General features: G+C 33.6%; 1 pseudogene; it reads left to right on the plus strand.

The window, feature by feature from the left end:
- Positions 1-11672: 11672 nt before the first annotated feature.
- LOC115272494 lies at positions 11673-12358 on the plus strand (annotated as a pseudogene).
- Positions 12359-12670: the final 312 nt, after the last annotated feature.

Below are 12670 nucleotides of genomic sequence, written 5' to 3' on the forward strand. Positions count from 1 at the left end.
GACAAAACAAATCAGACTTTTGATTTTCTTGTTTTCTTTTAGTCTTGATCCAAATACATGAATAATATACATACATATTTTAAAATATTGTCTTTATTCCTGTGACTGTATTTCACAGGATATGTCTGACATTTCATGCATTTATTTTTAGAATGTTCAGGAAGTAAAGCAGCCTGGTAGAAAATCAAGCTTGCCTACCCAAACGATTTCAGTTTTCTGAAGCTGCAGTTCTCAATTTAGTCTTTCATGTCCTCCCTGTTGACACTTTAGATTGGATACAGAAGCTAACACCCAGCTACAAGCGCTTCAGTGCCACATTTACAAAGAAAAGAAAACATCAGACTTTCTGTCTTCTGTATGCTACAGAGAGACTGCACCAGGAGGAAAAACAGTTTCCTGTGTGGCCTGCCTCAAATCTTTCTTCTTCAGAACTGGAGACAAAAACACTTTCAAGGTCTTTTCAGTCCCAGGAGAGGTAGAGGACACTCATGACAATGGCTGTTTCACTCACCTTTTCTCAGAGTTACCACTCAGGAAAATGGAAAGTGGATTTTTTTGCACTTAAAATGTAAAAGTGCAGGAGTACTCGGAAATGGTGTGGGTGTGGATGCACTGCTGCCCAGCTCACAACTGACATTCTCACTTAGGTCTCTGGGTATGGGACACAATACGTACAGAATGGTAAATAAACCTCTGAAAGAAAAGAAAGGAAACTGAAAACTACTTTTAAACAAGTGCATTTGGGGAAAAATCATTCTTTTTATAAAACATATCTGGACTTATAAGAAAAGTCTTTATAATAGCTATGAAATGACCTAATTTACCTATAGGCTTCAGTCTAAATATTGGGTCCTTGTTAAAGTTCTTATAAGAACTTGAGAATTTAGAGGTTAACATTGACACGTAGAAAAAATGAAAAGCAAACATCCAGTCTAATGATGGTTCAGATGTATATTTTTTTATTTTGTATATAAAGTATATATATTTCATATTTTGTTCTGATAATAGAAATAAAGGTCTTTAGTGAATGTGTACTAGAATGAAGTATATTCTGTGCATTTAGTTATTTATACCTAATTATAAGTATTAAGTGTATAAATATACCCATTTTGAATTTAGGCTGTTTTAAACAGGTCAAGTAACTTGGATACAATTAAATAGTTGATAAGCCATACAACTGAATTTTAATATAATTGCTTTGAGACTAGCTCTGAAAACACTCTTGGCTTCGATACTTGACAACTAACTATAAAGAAGTGCACTCCTAACACACACATACTAAGAAAGCTTAAGACACGGTTGGCAAACATTTTCTGTAAGGGACTAAAAAGTAAATATTTGGGATTTTCTAGATATATGAGCCCGGTCACAGCTATTCAGTGTTGCCAATATAATGTGAAAGCAGTCATGAACAATATGTAATCAAAGAATATGGGTGGATATGTACAAAAACTGGTTGAAGACCAGATTTGGCCTATGGGTGGTAGTTTGCCTACTCCTGGCTTAAAATAATGCAAAACTTGGAATAAGTTTTTACCTTTTGCCACAATGACATGAAAAATACTCTAAATATTAACTAATATAAAAAGGGATAATTGTATAATACAATTCAAAGTTAAAAAACTGGGGCACCTGTTTGCCTCAATCAGTTAAGCATCTGACTCTTGATTTCAGCTCAGGTCATAATCTTATGGTTAGTGAGATTGAGCCCCACATTGGGTTCCAGACTGACAGTGCAGAGCCTTCTTGGGATTCTCTCTCTCTCCCCCTCCCTCTGACCCTTCCCTGCACTTTCTCTCTTTCAAAATAAATAAACATTAAAAAAATAAGCAAGAGAAAAACAACATCAGTTTAGAGGGAGTTTAAAGGGAGTAAATATACAACTATCTAAACTTTCCTATATTTTACCAATGGATTATGAAAGTTTCAAAAGAGAAGCTGTGTTGAAAAGTAACAAGAACTTACCAGACAACTTACATAGTAAATTAAAACCAAAAGGGGTCAGGGACGTGTGTCCAAAATGCAGAAAGGAAATCCCAAAGTCTCTATGGTAAAAATGCAATTCTCTAGAAGGAGAACAGAGTATCTGTGTAAGGTGACTAGAGCCTCATGTGCAGAATACTATAGAAGAGAGGTCTACACAAGAGAAGTTTCTAGAAATTGGCAAAGACAGTCATCCTACAGCTCTTGGCTGAGAAATGACTCACCTAATGGTGAGGAAACTAACACAGAATAGTGAAAGAACTATCTGTAAGGATTATATTACCACTTAATCTGAAAGAAAACCACAGTCAGGAATAATTCTAATAGCCACAGCCAAAATAGAAAAGAACTCATGATTCACAGAGCATAAAGGAAAGTTCTCAGAAGGATTTTAGCTAGGTCATGGGGTAAAATGAGTCCTAAATTTATGGCTGCCTTGGTTTCATCTAACATATCTTAAAAGCAAGCCTGCAGGGAATCAAATGTTTTCAAAATAATTGTCCCTCAGAATAATATCAAGAATGTTTATAGGGATATGAAACATCCAATACCCAAAACAGTAAAATTCACAACATTTGGTTATTTAATAAAATATCTGTATGCAAAGAAGCAGAAAATCCATAAGGAGATGAAATCTTACTCAATAGATACAGACCCTGATGGGGAACCTGGGTGGCTCAATTGGTTAAGTGTCTGACTTCCACTTTGGTCATGATCTCTCAATTCCAGGGATCAAGGGTTTGAGCCCATGTCAGGCTCTGTGCTGAAAGCTCAGAGCCTGGAGCCTGCTTCAGATTCTGTGTCTCCTTCTCTCTCTCTCTGTCCCTCCACTGCCTATGCTCTGTCTCTTTCTCTCAAAAACAATAAACATTAAAAATAAAAAAAAATAGAGACCCTGAAATGACACAGATGATAGAATTAATAAACAAGAAACAGGAAAGCCGTTATTTTAACTATATATCGTACAAGAAAGTAGAGGAATACTCAGATTTTGGAGGATATAGAAAATCCAACGCATAACTTAAATCAAATGTTGAGAGATAGAAAAATAAATATTTTCTGAAATAAAACATGCAATAGCTGACATTAAGAGTGGATCATTTACTGCAGAAGAAAATATTAGTGAACTTGAAGCTATAACAATATAAGCTATCTAAAATGAAATACAGACAAAAAATAAACAAAAGAGAGAGAGATTAGAAAGGAAAACATAAACAGAGCATCAGTGATCCATGGAACAATTTCTCATACACATACAGACAATCCTTTTCAGTGAAAAGAACCTGGAAAAATACTTATAGAAGTAATAAAAAATATCTTCCAATTTAAGAAAAACTATAAACCCACATATCTAATAAGCTCAATTAATCCTATACACAGATATATTTTGGAATTTCCCCCTAGGATAGTTATTTTTAAACATATAATAAATAATTTAAAACTGTTTTTTAAACTTTTTCATCATCATAAATGCTTTTATTCATTTTTAATCTTATTGCACATCCAAATTATTTTTTCCCAAGGGGATCCACATGGATATACACTTTCAAGATGTTATATATAAAATTATGTTTTATCAATTGCACATAAAAGAGAATTTGGCTGGATATAAAGAGTTTGGGATAACTAATTTTTCACCCATTTATGTCAATTTTTACTCACATTTTTGTAATTTAGTGTTTTCATATATTAAAATGCTGGTAAAATTGGAGATCCTGTATATTGAGGTAACATCCATCCCCTAAAGAACGGACCATATTTCCTTTTATGAGGTCCTGCCGCATAAAAAAATTTTTTTCTCATCCCTGACAATATCTTAATTAGTTTTTGTGAAAAATTAAAACTTTTTGCAACCTTGATTTTTCCTCCTCAAACAGACATATTAAAAAATAAACACAATTGCATATTTGAATCTAACAAAAAATATTTTTTAAGTATTCATTTTACAGGAAAGCAACATAACATGTCATTCAAATTGATATGAGATGACAAAATTTTTGCTTTATCATTGTCATCAGTTCTATTTTTTCCCTTTCTAAGGCTTTAAAAAAAAAAGCAAGCTGTATCGTGAACTTTACTATTCTTTAAAAGAATTATCTTTATTTATAAGATTATAACTACAGATTTAATTTATCATTTCAAAAGTTTTATGATACTTTGAGTAAAAACCAATTCACTTTCTGGTACTGTGACAATTACCCCAGTTACTCATGTTTGTACTATGCTTGTTTGTATTTTTTCACTTAAAGTGCAGAGAGAGTTAAAGTCAGTTAAGTGTCAGTAATGGTGTGACATCAACTGTCAGATGAGTCACTCCTAGAATACAATTGCTGAAAAAATTGGAGTTTTCCTAGTTTTTATGTTTGTAGAAACAATAGAAGCATAACCACACATTGATAATCTAACTTAGGAGTTATCTTAACATTCTACATGAAAGGAGCAACTGAGCACAGACCTCCCCATATCTTTTTTAAAAAAAATTTTAACTTTTATTTATTTTGGAGACAGGGAGAAACAGAGTATGACCAGGGAAGGGGCAGAGAGAGAGGGAGGCACAAAATCCGAAGCAGGCTCTGGACTCTGAGCTTTCAGCACAGAGCCTGACATGGGGCTCAGACTCACAAACCGTGAGATCATGACCTGAGCTGAAGTCTGATGTGCAACTGACAGCCACACAGGCACCTCCATTTTTTAAAAAAAATTTCCCCAAACTTCCCTATATCTTTAAAAATTGTTCCAAATACGGCTCTGGTGACATGTGGTGATAAGAAACTAATTTATTGTTCACTTTTCTCTTTGAATGAGGAAAAAAAAAGATCTCTGTTTTAAGTATTAATGCATCCTGGGATTTATTTGGGGGTGTCTCTAAAGAAAAGCATGTGTCAACTAAGAATGCATACTGGAAAAAGGTCACACAGGGAGTCAAGTAGTATTAATCTGACTCGAGATGGTAAAATAAGAACCCACTAGTGACAATTATAGAGGAACTTTTAGTGGATTAAAAACAACTTATTTGTTTTTAATTCCATAGAGGGGGCTCAATAATGGGTGGGAGGTTGGAGAACAATGAATCAAAATTCTATTTTGGGTCGAGATGCATTGATCTAATGAAGTTGTTTCCAGTATTAAATTTTGTCTATTCAGTAAAATAGTAAAATTCTCTAATAATTTTCCTTATCTAATTCTAAAAGAATATGAATAATGGATTAAACTAGTAAAATGTTTTGAAATACAATAAAACTCCAAAAGTCTTCCTCAATGAAACATCCTAAGAATAATTTTGATTCATATTTTTAAAACAGAATGTATGCCGTAGCTTCTGTTTTTATTTGCTCGAGTGACTTTTAGAAGAATTATTAATAAAAAATATATATGAGTCACTGTAATGAGATTGATGTGTTGTACATCAAAGCAATAAATTGATTCACAGATGTTCATAAACCTTATACCATTGAAGAAGTCTCATAAAGTACTTTGAATTTTAAAAAGAAATCATACAAACACAATTTTATAAATTCAGTCATTCAGAATAATATTCATAAGATTTTCTAAACCAGTGCTTAGATTTCTTCTCCTGATCTCCCTGTTCTGAGCAACTGTAATTTTGTTTCTTTTTTATTATTTTGAATTTCCCAACTGATACCCATAAAATTGCCATTAACAGCACCATGACTAGTTACTTTAGCCAAAAATTTTAGATAAAGCCCTCTAATTGGACTCACTCAAAGGTATAGTATATAGCTTTAGTATAAGAAGGGAAAGTTTCACAGAAATTATTGCCGTTTCTGCTGTGGCTACATGCCCACGTGTATGAAATGGTGAACCACTTATGCATACTTCCACCTGGATTTAGGCCTGGCATACCTGCTACCTGAGGATATGGTCAATGAGACACAGTCACTCCAGTTTGAAAATAAAACAAAAGTATATTTAATCTTTATCAGATATTTTCCTAGTCTGAAGTGGTTTCTAGCAGGTTTTTTAAAGCAGAGTAATCCAAGACCTCCCTTTAAGAACTCCGTTACTTAAATAAAATGAGCCAAATGCAACTTTTGTCCTTCTTAAATGAATCACTTTTCTCGGACAACTATTTTACATCCATTTAATATGTTATCTCTCTTGTAAGAGAAGATGGGGTGGGGATATAAATAAATAAATTCACCCTAGCATGAAACAGTGTAAACAAATATCGTTTTTAAAATGTTCATTCATTTTTGAGAGAGAGAGAGAGAGAGAGAGAAAGAGAGAGAGAGAGAGAGAACAGTGAAGAGGCAGAAAAAGAGGGAGACACAGAATTTTAAGCAGGCTCCAGACTCCAAGCTGTCAGCCCCAAGCCCCCACAGGGCTTGAACTCACAAACCGTGAGATCATGACCTCAGATGAAGCAGTACGCTCAACCAACTGAGCCACCCAGGCACCCTGACAAATGTAGGGTTTTTTTGGTGAGTATCAAACTGTTAAGAATGCCACTATTTGGATTTTTGATGACTGCTTACTCTTTCAGGCAGGATGGGTACCTAAAGGAAATACCTTTATGTTCATTTTAATCTTATTGGAGCAGAGATTGGATAGTATTATCCTTTATACATTTTCCTTGAGTCCATTTCCAGATCTTTCTTCCCACAGTGTTTGAGAAAATCTAGATGAAGACTAACCTTTTAAATCATCAGGAACAAATAAATGTAATCTGCATTAATCTTCAGCACAAACCTATAAATAACTACTAAACTGCTAAAAGTGACATAGCCATTCATCAGAACTGTGGACCAAATGTTTTTATGACTGGAAGTAACTATTACCTAATTCATTATTAAGGCAATTAACTAGAATATTGTATGGAAACTGTTTTGTGTAATCATCTATCACACTCTGTAAAAAGCACTCTTCCAGAATGTGCCTAGGTAAATATTTTCATTAATTTTGGAAATTTATTATCTAGTCTCACTTCCTCCGCTTAACTGCCTTATAATATCTGTATGGATTTAGTGTTTTACAAGAAAAAATGTTATCTCATGGCTTCCTTAGTGCCTGTCTTTTTACAGTTAGTCCTTTAACTTCTACCTCTGTGTCCTAGGAAGATAGTTGTACTCATGGATTGAAGGAGTAGACACACACACACACACACACACCCTTGTTTGGTTCATAACATCACAAATGCATATCAAACAGAATATATTTTATATGATCCTTAGTTAGCTAAAGGAACATACATGGCAAATTAACATCACTGACAGGTCAAAATGTTATGTCATAAACTTGTTATAATTCTAAAGGATGCATCAGAGTGAAGCTAAACAAATATGGTACTGTTTATCTTATGTATCAAAAAAATACAAAGGCAGGATATCCATGGATAGTGAAACTATTCAACATTACAAGCTCTACCTTTATTTCTGCTCTGTCATCCTTAATCCTGTATTAGTCTTTGTCCTTAAGTTTGTCAGCTGACACTAAGGGATTAAGTAAGCATATGAAAAAAGCAGCATTTGCACACAGATCTTTTTCATGCCAAATTATATAACCTCCCCTCCCCTCCACCCCACCCACAAACACACACAACCAGTACATGAATATATAGCATCACTGGCTTATGTAGAAGACTAGATAGAGGTAGAAATACCTCTAGAAATACATTTGAATTCCTCAAGCTGAAAGGTGAAAGTGGACATGGGTACACACTCCTTAGTGGATAAATGGTAGAACAAAAATAAAGTATGAAGATAAAAGTACAGAAAGTTGAACTTTTGAATCTCTCTCAATGTAACTTCTGTCTAGAGGCAAACTTTTCCTTAATCTCAGTCTTCTTTCAGGAAGTCTCAAAACCGTATGATTAGAAGCGTGAAACACCAGGAGGTAGTAGGTTAATGAAGATACACTGCAAAATTCAAACTAGGATATTCCTTATTTAATATCCTTTCCTGCAGGCAGTCATCATACAGAAGGAAATATCTGTGAGAGGATGCCCTCAACGCATCGCTGATTGTTTTACTTTGTGATGGCTACACAGGTTTCCTTCTTCAGTCAGACTTTTTCTGTATTGTTTAGTTTGGTCTTCATGACAACTACATCTATTTAACATTTACGCATGGGGCAGTAGCCATGCTACAAAGATCATGGAACAATCAGTCTTCAAAGTCATCTTTCCCCAGCCTCCCTCCCTCTGCTATTCACTGAACAAGATGCCACACTCAATAAATTCTTAGAGAAGACAACCTGACTTTGTAGCCTGAGGTTTGTGTATAACTGAGCATGAAAATAGAGATGATTTATACACTTCAGTGCCTATGACATTATCTTGCTGTACTCTTAAAAAAACAAAATTTAAATACTATATTTATTTTGAAGATAAAAATTTCTTACGGTAAGAATATTTACATGCTTATCATACATATCTATCAAAGTAGTCTAAGTGTCACTTGCAGGTATAATACTCCATTCTATTTTGAAAAATATTAAAAGCTCCATTTAGCTTTAAATGTGTGTGTGTGTGTGTGTGTGTGTGTGTGTGTGTATGAAAAGTGATGATCAAGGAAAGTCATTTAGATGATGGTGATGATGATGACAATAAAACTAAGTTTATTTGAGTTATTTCCTATATAATACAGATTATTCAAGCAGGTGCTACAGATTAACTTCATGTGAGAATGGCGTGCACTTGGCAGAAGCCAGTTAGAATCTGGGGTAAAGTGACTGGCATAATGATAAAATAAACAAAAGGACGGCTTAAGTTACAGTTACAAATTCATCTCATGCAGATCATTAGATTGATAAGCTTCCTATGTATTTATAATCTTGGCACAATTGATTCGTTCTTTTGAATTAAGTCTATATACCTCTTAGCATGAAAAAATAAAATAAATTTTCTGAGAATAAAAGCACTGTGAACTTATTTTATTATTCTTCTAGGTTTTACATATAGTAGAATATTTATATAATTTCTCTTTCATCAAAATATTTATATAGGATAAATTGTAAGGAGTAAATTAGTATAGTGGGTGCATTAAAATTTAATAATAAATTTACAGTTTGTCCTCTCAAAAGTTGTATTACTTGGTACTCTACCTTATGTGAACAAATTGCTTGTGACTACTTATTGGTCAGCACTGATTTTTTTTTAATTTGCAAGTTTATTGTATAAGAAAACATTACACTATTGTTTTTACTTGCATTTCATGCATCATTAGGAAGACCAAGAATATATTCACATATCTAATTTATTTTTTATCATTTTCATTGATTTTTCTCTTTTAAAATGTTTATTTATTTTGAGAGAGAGAAGAAAGAGGAAGGAGAGAGAATCCCAAGTCAGGCTCCACACTATTAGCACAAAGCCTGATGTGGGGCTCAATCTGAGATCATGATCTGAGTCAAATTTAAGAGTCTAACACTTAACCAACTGAGCCACCCAGGCACGTCTTATGATTTTCTATTCATATTTTGATCAATTCTTCTGTAATGATATAGAAATAGTTTTAATCATTTTAGAGCAGGATGAATATGTGTAAGCCCTTTTGCTATGTTTTATAGAAGTATAAAGTGATGAACAACAGAAATACTTTACTAGCATATTTGTGATAAATAAAATTATTATTCTTGAAGAAAACAAACATACAGGTAGCTCAACATTATATTTCTTTTGTCTAACACAGCTTGCCTTATTTAAAAATAAAGCTAGGCAGCAAAATAAAAGTTTCAAATTGTAAACTAAAAACTGAGGTAAATCCCACCTATATAATGAAGAAAGCCTATTTCATGATTCTTGCATTAGAAAATACGGTAACCCAATGAAGAATGAAGCTGTCCTTAGAAATAGTCACTTCCACATTTTAACTCTTTCCTGATGAAAAAAATGGTCTTTTTATTTTTACTACTTACTGTCTCTTTATCAATATAAATATATCTCTAATTTCAATACACGTAGCCTCAGTTTAAGAAAGCTTATCTCTAATAAAAAAGCCATCTTGGGTCATTATTAGAGTTTGGAGGTGCACCTGGGTGGCTCAGTTGGTTAAGTGTTTGACTTTGGCTCAGGCCATCATCTCAAGGTTCATGGGTTCGAGCCCCACATGGGGCTCTGTGCTGAATGCTTTCTCAGAGCCTGGAGACTGCTTCAGATTCTGGGTCACCTTCTCTCTTTGCTCCTCTTCCACTCACACTCTGTCTCACTCTTTCTCTCAAAAATAAATAAATGTAAAAACAACCTAAAAAAGAATTTGGAAATTTTTTCAAAAAGTATTCCAAGAAAACAAGTAAAATATTCAATTAAAAAACTGTGATAAAAAGATTTTTACATACATATGCAAAGACCTTTTTCAGAAATAACCAACATTTTTATTGTAGAAAGTAGGTTTGTATTTAATTTGTCAGTATTTATTAACTATATCATTATAAGGCCAACAATTTTATTGTGTCCACAATGGTATCATGGAAAATGTCAACATATTGACTTGTTTCAGAGACCTTAGTACAAACAAATCAAAGAACTAAGGTCAATCTTTATATAATTTGTGGTGGGAAATATCTTAGAAGTTTAGAAGTTCAGTTGACCTACTTCCAGTGGTCTGCATTACCAAAGGTCAGAGAAATAGTCTCTTCCATATTTTAACTCTTTCCTTGATGACATTGCCCAGCGTGTTGCTCAACATTGACTAAAGATAATCCTACAAAATAATTGTTTTACAGCTTGATGCCATGAAAATATCTTTTCTTGTTAGAAATCAATATGCCTTTATTCTGATAACTAAATCAAATGATTAATATTAGCATATTGAATATTTCTGTCTACAACAATATTCACAAAAGAATTTAATATTCAGTTACTTTTCCCTTCTGGAATGTTTCTCTCTCCTCCTTTTTATGATCCTTATTTTCTGCTGCTAATTTTTCAAATACATAAATATGCATATACATATATACATATGTGTGCATCTATTTAATTTGCACTTTACTTCAAATCCTTTCTACAAAAGCATCATATACAATAAAATGTATGTATATATTTTAATATATATTTATCATAAAAATTAACATGGTAAATTCACCTCCTAAATCTTCAGCTCTAGCCTGACATTAAAAAATATAAGGATAGGTTATAGGATAGGATATTTCCCCCCCATGCACAATACTAATATCTTTTTCATTAAATAAACCTGTGATTTCTAAAAATCTAAATAAATACATAATAGTTCAAAAATGTTCCTCCTGTGTATCAGGTACTGGAGAAGTAAATAAGTTTAGGAATAATGTTACAAAAGAGAATAGGAAAAATGTATATATAGTGCCATAAGGGTGGAGGTGAGTGAAAAAGAAAAAGGGAAGAGGACACAAATAAATAATATAAATGTGTTCAGGGAACTATATACAGATTCAGTGCCATACACATATCTCATAATAATCCTAATTTCTACAATGTAGCTTTTATTAAATAAGGCTTTACACACACACAAACCAAGAGTGAAGGAATATGGTTGAATAAATTACCATAGACAGTTGGTAACTTTAGTAATCAAACTATAACTAACAAAAATTATTGTTTAAACAAATATTAAAAGAGGCCCTCATGAAATGCTCTGGCATCATGAAGGTATGATGGTTAGGTGAATGAAATATCTGATAATGTTCAGCTAGAACTTGTTGAGATAACAAATATTTATCTAAAATTCCAGGCATGTCCTTCTAAAAGAATATCAATGAAAGAGAGGCAAGTGTTTGGAAAGAAAATAAATTTAGATCTCAGAATTTTCATTATAAGTGAAACTAATTTCAAAATATGTAGGCAAGCCTTGCATGATGTACACTAGCAGTATGAAAGCATGGCTGCCAGGAACTTTCAGGAGGGTGTGGAATGGCACAAGTTCAAGTTTGCTGACCTCTCTGAGGCTGCTAACCTAAACAATGATGCCCTGTGCCAGATGAAGCAGGAGTCAAGTGAGTACCAGAGACAGGTGCAGTCCCTCACCTGTAAAGTAGTTGCACTCAAAGAAACTAGTGAGTCTCTGGAATGCCAGATGCATGAAACAGAAGAGAACTTTCCGTTGGAGTTGCTAATTACTAAGACATTTTAGCCACCTGCAGGATAAGATTCAGAGCAAGAAGGAAGAAATGGCTCAACACCTTCAGGAATACTGAATCTGCTGAATGTTAGATGGCTCTTGACATTGAGAGTGCCACCTACATGAAACTGCTGGATGGTGAGGAGAACAGGATTGCTCTGCCTCTTTCAAACTTTTCTTCCTTGAACCTGAGGGAAACCAATCTGGATTCACTCTCTCTGGTTGACACTCTTTCAAAAAGGACCCTTCTGATTATGACAGTTGAAACTAGAGGTGTAGAGGTCATCAATAAAATTTCTCAGAATCATGATGACCTTAAGTGAAAATTGTGCACACTTGGTGCAGCAATATATAACCTGCAAGAATAAAAAAGAAACCCCTCCCTATCTTAAAGAAACAGCTTTTAGGAGCCTTTCTGCAGTTTTTCAGGAGCATAAGATAGATTTGGAATAGAAATTGCCTCTAGTTATCAACACTCCTAAAAGATTTAGAAAAAAGTTTAGAACATAATCTACTTTATGAAGAAAACTTGTGCAAGAATGCCTTTTGAAAAGTATTTTTGAATTCCATTAAAACTACTTTTTACCAACAAGTATCTGACCGCCTCATTCTGCTTCAATAAATCTTTGGACAAC

The sequence above is a fragment of the Suricata suricatta genome, chromosome 11 (genome assembly GCF_006229205.1).
Source record: "Suricata suricatta isolate VVHF042 chromosome 11, meerkat_22Aug2017_6uvM2_HiC, whole genome shotgun sequence".
Classification (NCBI taxonomy): Eukaryota; Metazoa; Chordata; class Mammalia; order Carnivora; family Herpestidae; genus Suricata; species Suricata suricatta.